The sequence below is a fragment of the Melanerpes formicivorus genome, unplaced genomic scaffold (assembly GCF_026170545.1).
Source record: "Melanerpes formicivorus ecotype bairdi unplaced genomic scaffold, bMelFor1.0.p_v2 SCAF_45, whole genome shotgun sequence".
Lineage (NCBI taxonomy): Eukaryota > Metazoa > Chordata > Aves > Piciformes > Picidae > Melanerpes > Melanerpes formicivorus.
The window spans coordinates 151,778-164,685 of record NW_027142397.1 but is presented as its reverse complement, the minus strand read 5'-3'; the positions used below and the strand labels follow the sequence as shown (position 1 = coordinate 164,685).

The following is a 12,908-nucleotide window of genomic DNA, read 5'->3' as shown; positions in this document are numbered from 1 at the left end:
CAAGGTTAGGTTTGGATTCTCCTGGAGTCTCACACAGAACGAGTCTCACGATTCCAGTGGTCTCATTTCATAGCTGCATTTTCTTCTCTCTGCCTAGGTGACAGGACGACCTCACTAATGAAGAGAGATAGCCTGAGCTCTGCAGGAACCTTGAACCCAAGCAGCCAGTGCCTTCTGTGAGTACAAGCTGTCCTTGCTCAACGTGGAACCAGCTGAGAGCTGAAGCCAGACCACACCGTAATTCCCTCAGCTTCCTCTTCTGCAGATTAAACAGTCCCAGTTCCTTCAGCCACTCCTCCTAAGGCTTGTTATCCAGACCCTTCACCAGCTTTGTGGCCCTTCTCTGGACTCACTCTCTCACAAGGGGTGTCCTGGGGAACAGCACTTGTGCCCGGCCGGCCACCGGCTGGGTTTAACTCTGTTCCCCACCGCTCTTGGGGCCCAGCCATCCATCCTGTTCTGCTGTCCAGCAGTCCCTTTGAAAAGAAATCCATCTGAAAAAAGAAGTAGCAGAGAAGGAAAGCTGAAGCTGCAAAGATTGCAATCCCCTCAGTTCTGGTTGTAGCCGGGTGGGGGTTGGTCTCTTCTCCCAGGCAAGCAGCACCAGAACAAGAGGACACAGTCTCAAGCTGTGCCAGGGGAGGTTTAGGCTGAATGTTAGGAAGAGGTTTACAGCTTGGCCAAAGACTCTTCTGATCCCTGTCTTCTGGTCGTGACCAGCAGCGTGCACGGGTGGCCAAGAAGGCCACTGGCAACCTGGCCAATATCAGGATCAGAGTGGCCAGCAGGAGCAGGGAGGTCATTCTGCCCCTGCACTTGGCACTGGTTAGGGCACACCTTGAGTCCCGTGTCCAGTTCTGGGCCCCTCCGTTTAAGCAAGACGTTGAGTTGCTGGAAGGTGTCCGGAGAAGGGCAACAAAGCTGGGGAGGGGTTTGGAGCACAGGCCTGTGAGGAGAGGCTGAGGGAGCTGGGGTTGCTTAGCCTGGAGAAGAGGAGGCTCAGGGGAGACCTTCTTGCTTTCTACGACTCCCTGAAGGGAGGTTGTAGCCAGGTGGGGGTTGGTCTCTTCTTCCAGGCAAGCAGCACCAGAACAAGAGGACACAGTCTCAAGCTGTGCCAGGGGAGGTTTAGGCTAGAGGTTAGGAAGAGGTTCTGCACAGAGAGAGTGATTGCCCATTGGAATGGGCTGCCCAGGGAGGTGGTGGAGTCACCATCTTTGGAGGTGTTCAGGAGGAGACTGGATAGGGTGCTTGGTTGCATGGTTTAGTTGATTAGGTGGTGTTGGATGATAGGTTGGACACGATGATCTTGAAGGTCTCTTCCAACCTGGTCCGGTCCATTCCATTCCAATCAACTAAACCACGGCACTGAGTGCCTCATCCAGTCTCTTTCTAAACACTTCCAGTGATGGCGACTCCACCACCTCCCTGGGCAGCACATTCCAAAGGCCAATCTCTCTTTCAACCTGCTCTATTCTATTCTATGAAGACCTTCTTCCTAACATCCAGGTTTAATTGGTGAGAGCAACAGACTTGGTTGCTGCCACCCGCTGCTAAGGGGTCTGAGTGGCCCCCAAATGGGGTTTGGAGGCAGGTAAAGGTTTCTTTTGGCAGGTGAAGGGGTTTTGTGGGCATCTAGAAGGGGTGTGGAGCCCCCTGAAAGGGTCTGGGATAGTGTCAGGGGGTTCTGGGCTGGTCTACCAGCGGGTCTGGGGACATTAGAAGCGTCTGGGGGTACCTAAAACGGAGCTGGGCGTATCAGATGGGGGCTTTGGGTGCCTCCAAAGGGGTTTTGTGGGCATCTAAGCTGGGGAATCTGGGGGGGTCCTGAAGGAGTTGGGGGGGTTCTCCTCAAGCTATGAGCAGACACACAGACAGTTGTTAAGGGACTTTCTTTGATCATTCCAGGTCTGGTGTGCTGGGACTGGACAGTTTCTGTCGACACTCTTCAGCTCGTACATCCGGTTTGCTGACAGAGGGTGTGGGGTTTGTGGGGCCCGGCAGCGAGAGTTTTCCAAAGAGGAGCTCTTCAGGGCAGCTCCAAGGTTAGGTTTGGATTCTCCTGGAGTCTCACACAGAACGAGTCTCACGATTCCAGTGGTCTCATTTCATAGCTGCATTTTCTTCTCTCTGCCTAGGTGACAGGACGACCTCACTAATGAAGAGAGATAGCCTGAGCTCTGCAGGAACCTTGAACCCAAGCAGCCAGTGCCTTCTGTGAGTACAAGCTGTCCTTGCTCAACGTGGAACCAGCTGAGAGCTGAAGCCAGACCACACCGTAATTCCCTCAGCTTCCTCTTCTGCAGATTAAACAGTCCCAGTTCCTTCAGCCACTCCTCCTAAGGCTTGTTATCCAGACCCTTCACCAGCTTTGTGGCCCTTCTCTGGACTCACTCTCTCACAAGGGGTGTCCTGGGGAACAGCACTTGTGCCCGGCCGGCCACCGGCTGGGTTTAACTCTGTTCCCCACCGCTCTTGGGGCCCAGCCATCCATCCTGTTCTGCTGTCCAGCAGTCCCTTTGAAAAAAAATCCATCTGAAAAAAGAAGTAGCAGAGAAGGAAAGTTGAAGCTGCAAAGATTGCAGTCCCCTCAGTTCTTGTGGTACCCGCTGTGAGATCCTAAGCCACCTGAACTGAGCCGGTCAGGCAGCCAAGCTAGTGCAGCAGTGTCTTCTGGAGAGTTGATAGGAGCCAGTTCTGTGGGGTTTGTTGAAGTGAGTGGCCAGTCGTTCTACATGAACAATTGTCTTAGTGCTAGCAAGCAGGAGGCTCTGAAGTGTGGTACTTTGAGAGCTCCATTCATACTTGCCCTTCAGGAGGAGCCAGCTCTTTCATTGAAGGATCTTCCTGAGGTGTCCAAGTACAATTTCTGTTGACACTTTTCAGCTCTTACATCCAGGTTGCTGACAGAGGATGTTGGGTTTGAGGGCCCTGGCAGCGACAGTTTTCCAAAGAGCAGCTCTAAGGCCAGCTGCAAGGTTAGGTTTGGATTCTCCTGGGGTGCCTGTGCTTGAAAGCCCCCCAGAGGCCGTGCAGAGTGGTGCTCGCAGTAGCTCTGTGCAAGTCTGCCATGGGCTCAGGAGGCCAGTATCTAGAGAGAGGGAGAGGGAAGGACAGAGACACTTCTAAGACAGTTTTAAAGAAATAATTATGAGAAGAGGCAAATTAATTCTGGGGACTAATGTGATATATCTGTTTAAGAGAAAAAAAAATGAAGGAGGTTTCTGACCATAACCAGGCTGACAAAGCACAGTAATGTGGTTTCCTATGGGATTCAACTCTTCCTGCATTGCATAGGACACTTCAACAGCTGTCCTGACAAGCTCTAAGTAATGAACTTAATCCACCCTGTGCAAGCAATGGGGCAAAAGATTACAAAATCCATGTATGCAATTGAGACGTGTTACGTTGGGACGCCCAGGATACAGCTCATCATGGGACGCCCAGGATACAGCTCATCAAGCTCTCCTAGTTTTTAGACGCAAGATGGAAGAAGGAAGGGGGAAGACAGAGCAGAAGGTCTATTTAAATATGAAACTCCTAGGCTGAAAGAAAAGAAAAACATTTTAAAGAGCACTCAGTGAGACTCTGTCACCAGCATAGCTAATCACAGAATCACTGAGTGTTAGGGGTTGGAAGGGACCCCAAAATAGCATCCGGTCCAACCCCTGTGCCAGTGCAGGATCACCTGGGGCAGGTTTTGAATGTCTCCAGAGACTCCACTAACTCTCTGGGCAGCCTGCTCCAGGGCTCTGGCACACACAGTGAAAAGGTTTTCCCTTCTGTTCCTGTGGAACTTCCTCCTTTTATTCGTCGGACACAGCGAAGCCGCTGGGTCGTGTTGCTGCGGCAAGGTGACCCACCCTGTAGTTCAGGGCCTGGGTCTCTGCCTTCATGGCAGCCTGTTCCCTTGGCACCCTGTCAGCTTAACAGCCCTGTACTCGGGGTCTGTGTGACGAGTTGTGGAGCCCTCCATCCCTCTTCTGTTCCCAGCAGCAGCCCAAGGTCCCTGTAAGCAGGGCTGGGGAGGCTGCTTTAGGCAGCTAACAGGAACCAACCTTGCCTGGCCCTTAGGGGGCTGAGGTCAGTCCCTGGGCTCCTGAAGAGGTGGTGTTGCGCTGCTGCCATGAGGGCCGGCCCGTAGGTGGGGCACGGGCCAGAGCCTGTGGCTCTCTGTGGGGCTTTTTGGGAGTGCTGCTGAGGCCTCACTCTGTCCTGTTGGCATCCTTTGTCAGGGTAGCCAGATCCTAGGCCTGATGTCTATCGTTAGCTCAATCGCAGAATTTCCTCGTCTGCTGTTCCTGTCCATAAATTTTTGCCAGTGCTTCTGTAATAAAAAGGTTTTTATTTCTCCTGTAACTTGCAAGCTGGTGACCTCCTTAGGAGCACCACTGTGTTGTTCACAAAGTTCTTTGCTGTTGCAAAGCTGGGAGAAGTGTGAGGTTCAGCTGATGAAGTTTCTCTCTTTAGGGGTGTCTGCTCAGCCGTCCTCTTCCTGGATCTCGGAGCTTTGTCTCTCCCTGTTTGCGGTGCCCCGACAAGGACTTGTGCCGACACATCCTCGGGAAGCTGAAACCACCAAAGGGTTTAATGGGTTTGAGACAAAATTCACCCAACTCATTCTGCGGTGGTGTACGGGAAAGAGTCGGTAGGGGAAGCCGCAGGACAGCCTGCAGCAAAGCTCAGGACTTGCTCCCTCGCCTCTGCCTTCTGCACGTCTCCTCGTCGGCCGCCTGTAAGCGAGACGCTTCACCAGCTGGCTTGTTTGAATTCAGTAAAGTTATGGCATGGAAGTTATCTGGTAGGAGTCGTTGCTAAACAGATGTAGTTGAAGCTTTGTATCTTCCGTTCTCTCTACTAGTTATTCTAATCTTGCCCTGTTGGTTTAGCCCATCAGTTTTCATGTTCTCTTCATCTATTAGTAGCAGAAGAAAGGGCCCCTTGATTCCAGTATTTCTTGCTGTAGTTCAGAGGTAGAGTTGGCTTTCCCTCTGACCTTTTATACTTTTACTTTGTGTTAAGTGGAACCCAAAACTGAATAGGATACTTTGTGTAAAGCTTGAGCAGCCCTTAACTTTCGAATTATACTGCATGCACTACTGCTTTGCAACATTCACAGGACTGTGGTGGTGTCAGACAGTTTACTTGCATTTAGCTCCTCAGGGGCCACGCCTTCCTTTGGGCTGATAGTCTTGGCCAAAGCTGCAATGTTCAGTCCTTGCTGTGAAAGGCAGGAGGTGCTAGCTGGGCAGTTTGCTTTATTTTGTGCCTTTCTGGGGGCGAATCAAAGGGAGTGGGGGGATTGTGGGTGGGCTGGTTCTGCCACGTGGGGCAGGGGGCTGCTGCAGCAGAGGACCAGGTGAGCGAGGGCTGGGGGCCCCCCCCTAAAGTGCTGAAAATTCTCCAAGGGCACCACACTATCTTTAAAAGTGTAAGTACTGGGGTGAGGCGAGGCGGAGGCAAACCTCTGGTTTGCAGCTGGAGAGGGAGGGCTTGGAGTGACTGGTGCGTAAGAAAGCTTTGGAAACGACCCCTGTCTGCCCTCTCTGCTTCTAAAAGGCTTTTAGCATTGGAAACTAAAACCCACGTGGGGGCCCGGCTGCTGCCCACGCCCAGGGAGGTGCTCAGTGCTGCCACCCGGTGTGTAACGGCCGGCAGTGCAGCCGTGCCGCGGCGTGTGCTGCCCCGTGGGAGCTCAATGCTGCCACCCGGTGTGTAACGGCCGGCAGTGCAGCCGTACCGCGGCGTGTGCCGCCCCGGGGGAGCTCAATGCTGCCACCCTGTGCGTAATGGCCGGCAGTGGAGCCGTGCAGCGGCGTGTGCCGCCCCGGGGGAGCTCAATGCTGCCACCCTGTGCGTAATGGCCGGCAGTGCAGCCGTGCCGCGGCGTGTGCCGCCCCGTGGGAGCTCAATGCTGCCACCCTGTGTGTAATGGCCGGCAGTGCAGCCGTACCGCGGCGTATAGCGCCCCGTGGGAGCTCAGTGCTCAACCCTGTGTGTAATGGCCGGCAGTGCTGCCGTGCCGCGGCGTGTGCCGCCCCGGGGGAGCTAATTTCTGCAGCCTAACTGCGCTGAATGCTCGAAAATTCTTAGGGGGAGAGCGGAGAGCTTGACTCGAGCGTCGCTATGGATCCGGCGCCTGCGCCGTAGCCCGGATCTGCTTCCCAGTCGCTTCCAGTTCTCTGCCAGTCCTTTGGTGGGAGGAAACTGTTGGGACCGGGAGGGCACCGGGAGGAGGCCATTACTGTGTAGTTTGGTAATACCGACGGCTGCAGCTGGTGCTGAGCTAAACAGAATGATCACAGAAGGCTTTTGTTCTGAAGCCAGAGCTGCCTGCTGGCGGAACGAACGTTTTTCTGACAGCTCTTGGAGGAACATTTCTGTACAGGTGTTCCCCAGGGCTCCTCAGCTGCTCAGAACTCAACGTGTTGTCTTGGAGGGGAATAAAACCCATGAAAAGCTGAGAGTGAGGTGACAACGCAGGCACCGCCCCCCCCGGCGTGGCACCGTCCCCCCCCGGCGTGGCACCACCCCCCCAGCGTGTCACCGCCCCCTCAGCGTGTCACCGCCCCCCTCCAGCGTGTCACCGCCCCCCTCCAGCGTGTCACCGCCCCCCTCCAGCGTGTCACCGCCCCCCTCCAGCGTGTCACCGCCCCCCTCCAGCGTGTCACCGCCCCCCTCCAGCGTGTCACCGCCCCCCCTCCAGCGTGTCACCGCCCCCCTCCAGCGTGTCACCGCCCCCCCTCCAGCGTGTCACCGCCCCCCTCCAGCGTGTCACCGCCCCCCCTCCAGCGTGTCACCGCCCCCCTCCAGCGTGTCACCGCCCCCCCTCCAGCGTGTCACCGCCCCCCTCCAGCGTGTCACCGCCCCCCTCCAGCGTGTCACCGCCCCCCTCCAGCGTGTCACCGCCCCCCTCCAGCGTGTCACCGCCCCCCTCCAGCGTGTCACCGCCCCCCTCCAGCGTGTCACCGCCCCCCCTCCAGCGTGTCACCGCCCCCCCTCCAGCGTGTCACCGCCCCCCTCCAGCGTGTCACCGCCCCCCTCCAGCGTGTCACCGCCCCCCTCCAGCGTGTCACCGCCCCCCTCCAGCGTGTCACCGCCCCCCTCCAGCGTGTCACCGCCCCCCTCCAGCGTGTCACCGCCCCCCTCCAGCGTGTCACCGCCCCCCTCCAGCGTGTCACCGCCCCCCTCCAGCGTGGCACCGCCCCCCTCCAGCGTGGCACCGCCCCCCAGCGTGGCACCGCCCCCCCAGCGTGGCACCGCCCCCCCAGCGTGGCACCGCCCCCCCCAGCGTGGCACCGCCCCCCCAGCGTGGCACCGCCCCCCCCAGCGTGGCACCGCCCCCCCAGCGTGGCACCGCCCCTCCAGCGTGTCACCGCCCCCCAGCCTGAACCCCACCCCCCAGCATGGCACCGCCCTCAACAACATGGCGCCAGATGCTTTCAGGGTTGTGGCTCGTAGAGGTTGCAGCTCTTCTGCTGTGTCCCAGGTCAGTGCCAGTCTCTGCTGCTTTGTGGGGTTTCTCTATAGCAGCCGCTGGAGGTGCGCGGGGCTTGGGGGGGTGGCCACCGGCGGGGCAGCTCGGGGCTTTTGGGGGGGGGGGGGGGGCGTGTCCGGGCTTGGCCGGTGGGGCTCTGCGGGGGTGGCGGCTGCTGCCTCAACCGTACCCAGAGGCCCCGTGGGAGCTCAATGCTGCCACCCTGTGTGTAATGGCCGGCAGTGCAGCCGTGCCGCGGCGTGTGCCGCCCCGGGAGAGCTCAATGCTGCCACCCGGTGTGTAATGGCCGGCAGTGCAGCCGTCCCGCGGCGTGTGCCGCCCCGTGGGAGCTCAATGCTGCCACCCGGTGTGTAATGGCCGGCAGTGCAGCCGTGCCGCGGCGTGTGCCGCCCCGGGGGAGCTAATTTCTGCAGCCCAACTGCGCTGAATGCTCGAAAATTCTTAGGGGAAGAGCGGAGGGCGGAGAGCTTGACTCGAGCGCCGCTATGGATCCGGCGCCTGCGCCCTAGCCCGGCTCTGCTGGCGCCACAGGGGCAGCGTCCCGGTGGTCCCTATGGATACGGCGCCTGCGCCGCAGCGGGTCCCGTCCCGGTGTCGCTGCCGGCCCGGGACTCCCAGGTGTGTTCCTTCCGGCGTCTGAAGGTGGTCTGGGGCCATCGGCAGGGCTTTTGGGGGTGACGGAGGAGGTCTTGGGGACACCTAAAAGGGTCTGGGGATACGTAAAGTTCTGGTGGGGCCATCTGAAAGGGTCAAGGGTCGTGGAGAGGCAGCTGGGCACCTCCGACGGTCCCTTGGGGAGGTCTCTGCAGGCTCCCGTGGGAGCTGGGGGTGTCTCGGGGTGGGTTTGGGTATGGGTTTGTGCTGCAAACAGCGTTGATAATGACTTAGAGAAAGACACACAAGAGACTCAGTAAGTCTCTTGTATCGTGCTTCTATTCTGGCGCCTGACACAGGTAGGATCATTTCAAAAGAGCTGTGTGTCTTCAGAGAGGTTTGGGCAAACTTTTATACAAAAAGTTATCTGTCTATAATGACAGAGGTCCAGATGCTGCCTATCTATACAAAGCTTATCTATCTAAAAGAGCAGAAGTACACATATCATGCAGGTGTCCTTTATCGTATACAAAGGAGCATCTTGTCCAAGACTAACAGAAGTGAATCACTGACAAATCCTGTTATTCCTTCTCTATCCAAAGGCTGTCTGCCAACCCCTCTCCCCCTCCCTGCGTTCCAGCATTTCAGCTAACAAGCGGAAAATTCTTATCAACTCTGTGGTTCTGTTAATGAGACTTTTCTGTTCGTCAATTCCCCCCTTTCTCACAGCCAACAGTATATTCCTATACTATATTTTCTTAAGTCAAACTTTGGACCCAGGCTTTCTGAGCTATCTTTCCCATGCTGACACTTGTGGAAGTTACTCTCGGATGTAGTCACCCAGTCTGATGGCCCCCAAGTCCAATTCATTGAGGCTTCCCCAAATAAAGGGGTCCTCATTTGGCCTCGAGGAAGTTCAGTGCATATCCAACAGTTAGAGAGATTAGTTTGCAAAGCCAATTCTTGCCTAACGTGTAAGTACATATTGCCTTCCCATCCCTCAATTTCCTTGCTGTGCTGCAAAGATTTTGAGGGGAATTTCTAGGTATTAACTACAGCCAGGGCAATCCTTCAAGTGCCCTAGGAATGCAGTGAAAACCTTTTGGGAATTGTTCCTGCTCTGTTACTCCTCAAGCTATGAGGAGCTCTTCAGGGCAGCTCCAAGGTTAGGTTTGGATTCTCCTGGAGTCGCACACAGAACGAGTCTCACGATTCCAGTGGTCTAATTTCATAGCTGCATTTTCTTCTCTCTGCCTAGGTGACAGGACGACCTCACTAATGAAGAGAGATAGCCTGAGCTCTGCAGGAACCTTGAACCCAAGCAGCCAGTGCCTTCTGTGAGTACAAGCTGTCCTTGTTCAACGTGGAACTAGTTGAGAGCTGAAGCCAGACCATACCTTAATTCCCTCAGCTTCCTCTTCTGCAGATTAAACAGTCCCAGTTCCTTCAGCCACTCCTCGTAAGACTTGTTATCCAGACCCCTCACCAGCTTTGTGGCCCTTCTCTGGACTCACTCTCTCACAAGGGGTGTCCTGGGGAACACTACTTGTGCCCGGCCGGCCACCGGCTGGGTTTAACTCTGTTCCCCACCGCTCTTGGGGCCCAGCCATCCATCCTGTTCTGCTGTCCAGCAGTCCCTTTGAAAAAAAATCCATCTGAAAAAAGAAGTAGCAGAGAAGGAAAGCTGAAGCTGCAAAGATTGCAATCCCCTCAGTTCTGGTTGTAGCCAGGTGGGGGTTGGTCTCTTCTCCCAGGCAAGCAGCACCAGAGCAAGAGGGCACAGTCTCAAGCTGTGCCAGGGGAGGTTTAGGCTGAATGTTAGGAAGAGGTTTACAGCTTGGCCAAAGACTCTTCTGATCCCTGTCTTCTGGTCGTGACCAGCAGCGTGCACGGGTGGCCAAGAAGGCCACTGGCAACCTGGCCAATATCAGGATCAGAGTGGCCAGCAGGAGCAGGGAGGTCATTCTGCCCCTGCACTTGGCACTGGTTAGGGCACACCTTGAGTCCCGTGTCCAGTTCTGGGCCCCTCCGTTTAAGCAAGACGTTGAGTTGCTGGAAGGTGTCCGGAGAAGGGCAACAAAGCTGGGGCGGGGTTTGGAGCACAGGCCTGTGAGGAGAGGCTGAGGGAGCTGGGGTTGCTTAGCCTGGAGAAGAGGAGGCTCAGGGGAGACCTTCTTGCTTTCTACGACTCCCTGAAGGGAGGTTGTAGCCAGGTGGGGGTTGGTCTCTTCTTCCAGGCAAGCAGCACCAGAACAAGAGGACACAGTCTCAAGCTGTGCCAGGGGAGGTTTAGGCTAGAGGTTAGGAAGAGGTTCTGCACAGAGAGAGTGATTGCCCATTGGAATGGGCTGCCCAGGGAGGTGGTGGAGTCACCATCTTTGGAGGTGTTCAGGAGGAGACTGGGTAGGGTGCTTGGTTGCATGGTTTAGTTGATTAGGTGGTGTTGGATGATAGGTTGGACACGATGATCTTGAAGGTCTCTTCCAACCTGGTCCGGTCCATTCCATTCCAATCAACTAAACCACGGCACTGAGTGCCTCATCCAGTCTCTTTCTAAACACTTCCAGTGATGGCGACTCCACCACCTCCCTGGGCAGCACATTCCAAAGGCCAATCTCTCTTTCAACCTGCTCTATTCTATTCTATGAAGACCTTCTTCCTAACATCCAGGTTTAATTGGTGAGAGCAACAGACTTGGTTGCTGCCACCCGCTGCTAAGGGGTCTGAGTGGCCCCCAAATGGGGTTTGGAGGCAGGTAGAGGTTTCTTTTGGCAGGTGAAGGGGTTTTGTGGGCATCTAGAAGGGGTGTGGAGCCCCCTGAAAGGGTCTGGGATAGTGTCAGGGGGTTCTGGGCTGGTCTACCAGCGGGTCTGGGGACATTAGAAGCGTCTGGGGGTGCCTAAAACGGAGCTGGGCGTATCAGATGGGGGCTTTGGGTGCCTCCAAAGGGGTTTTGTGGGCATCTAAGTTGGGGAATCTGGGGGGGTCCTGAAGGAGTTGGGGGGTTCTCCTCAAGCTATGAGCAGACACACAGACAGTTGTTAAGGGACTTTCTTTGATCATTCCAGGTCTGGTGTGCTGGGACTGGCAGGATCTTCCTGAGCTGTCCACGTACAGTTTCTGTCGACACTCTTCAGCTCGTACATCCGGTTTGCTGACAGAGGGTGTGGGGTTTGTGGGGCCCGGCAGCGAGAGTTTTCCAAAGAGGAGCTCTTCAGGGCAGCTCCAAGGTTAGGTTTGGATTCTCCTGGAGTCGCACACAGAACGAGTCTCACGATTCCAGTGGTCTAATTTCATAGCTGCATTTTCTTCTCTCTGCCTAGGTGACAGGACGACCTCACTAATGAAGAGAGATAGCCTGAGCTCTGCAGGAACCTTGAACCCAAGCAGCCAGTGCCTTCTGTGAGTACAAGCTGTCCTCGCTCAACGTGGAACCAGTTGAGAGCTGAAGCCAGACCACACCGTAATTCCCTCAGCTTCCTCTTCTGCAGATTAAACAGTCCCAGTTCCTTCAGCCACTCCTCCTAAGGCTTGTTATCCAGACCCCTCACCAGCTTTGTGGCCCTTCTCTGGACTCACTCTCTCACAAGGGGTGTCCTGGGGAACAGCACTTGTGCCCGGCCGGCCACCGGCTGGGTTTAACTCTGTTCCCCACCGCTCTCGGGGCCCAGCCATCCATCCTGTTCTGCTGTCCAGCAGTCCCTTTGAAAAAAAATCCATCTGAAAAAAGAAGTAGCAGAGAAGGAAAGTTGAAGCTGCAAAGATTGCAGTCCCCTCAGTTCTTGTGGTACCCGCTGTGAGATCCTAAGCCACCTGAACTGAGCCGGTCAGGCAGCCAAGCTAGTGCAGCAGTGTCTTCTGGAGAGTTGATAGGAGCCAGTTCTGTGGGGTTTGTTGAAGTGAGTGGCCAGTCGTTCTACATGAACAATTGTCTTAGTGCTAGCAAGCAGGAGGCTCTGAAGTGTGGTACTTTGAGAGCTCCATTCATACTTGCCCTTCAGGAGGAGCCAGCTCTTTCATTGAAGGATCTTCCTGAGGTGTCCAAGTACAATTTCCGTTGACACTTTTCAGCTCTTACATCCAGGTTGCTGACAGAGGATGTTGGGTTTGTGGGCCCTGGCAGCGACAGTTTTCCAAAGAGGAGCTCTAAGGCCAGCTGCAAGGTTAGGTTTGGATTCTCCTGGGGTGCCTGTGCTTGAAAGCCCCCCAGAGGCCGTGCAGAGTGGTGCTCGCAGTAGCTCTGTGCAAGTCTGCCATGGGCTCAGGAGGCCAGTATCTAGAGAGAGGGAAGGACAGAGACACTTCTAAGACAGTTTTAAAGAAATAATTATGAGAAGAGGCAAATTAATTCTGGGGACTCATGTGATATATCTGTTTAAGAGAAAAAAAAATGAAGGAGGTTTCTGACCATAACCAGGCTGACAAAGCACAGTAATGTGGTTTCCTATGGGATTCAACTCCTCCTGCATTGCACAGGACACTTCAACAGCTGTCCTGACAAGCTCTAAGTAATGAACTTAATCCACCCTGTGCAAGCAATGGGGCAAAAGATTACAAAATCCATGTATGCAATTGAGATGTGTTACGTTGGGACGCCCAGGATACAGCTCATCAAGCTCTCCTAGTTTTTAGACGCAAGATGGAAGAAGGAAGGGGGAAGACAGAGCAGAAGGTCTATTTAAATATGAAACTCCTAGGCTGAAAGAAAAGAAAAACATTTTAAAGAGCACTCAGTGAGACTCTGTCACCAGCATAGCTAATCACAGAATCACTGAGTGTTAGGGGTTGGAAGGGACCCCAAAATAGCATCCGGTCC

General features: G+C 55.3%; 1 long non-coding RNA gene across 1 annotated transcript; it reads left to right on the top strand.

Moving 5' to 3' along the window:
- Positions 1–7,408: 7,408 nt before the first annotated feature.
- On the top strand, positions 7,409–11,318 carry LOC137451459 (uncharacterized). Its single transcript, XR_010989840.1, has 3 exons — positions 7,409–7,489; positions 9,351–9,429; positions 11,161–11,318. It is a non-coding gene; the product is annotated as an uncharacterized lncRNA (long non-coding RNA).
- Positions 11,319–12,908: the final 1,590 nt, after the last annotated feature.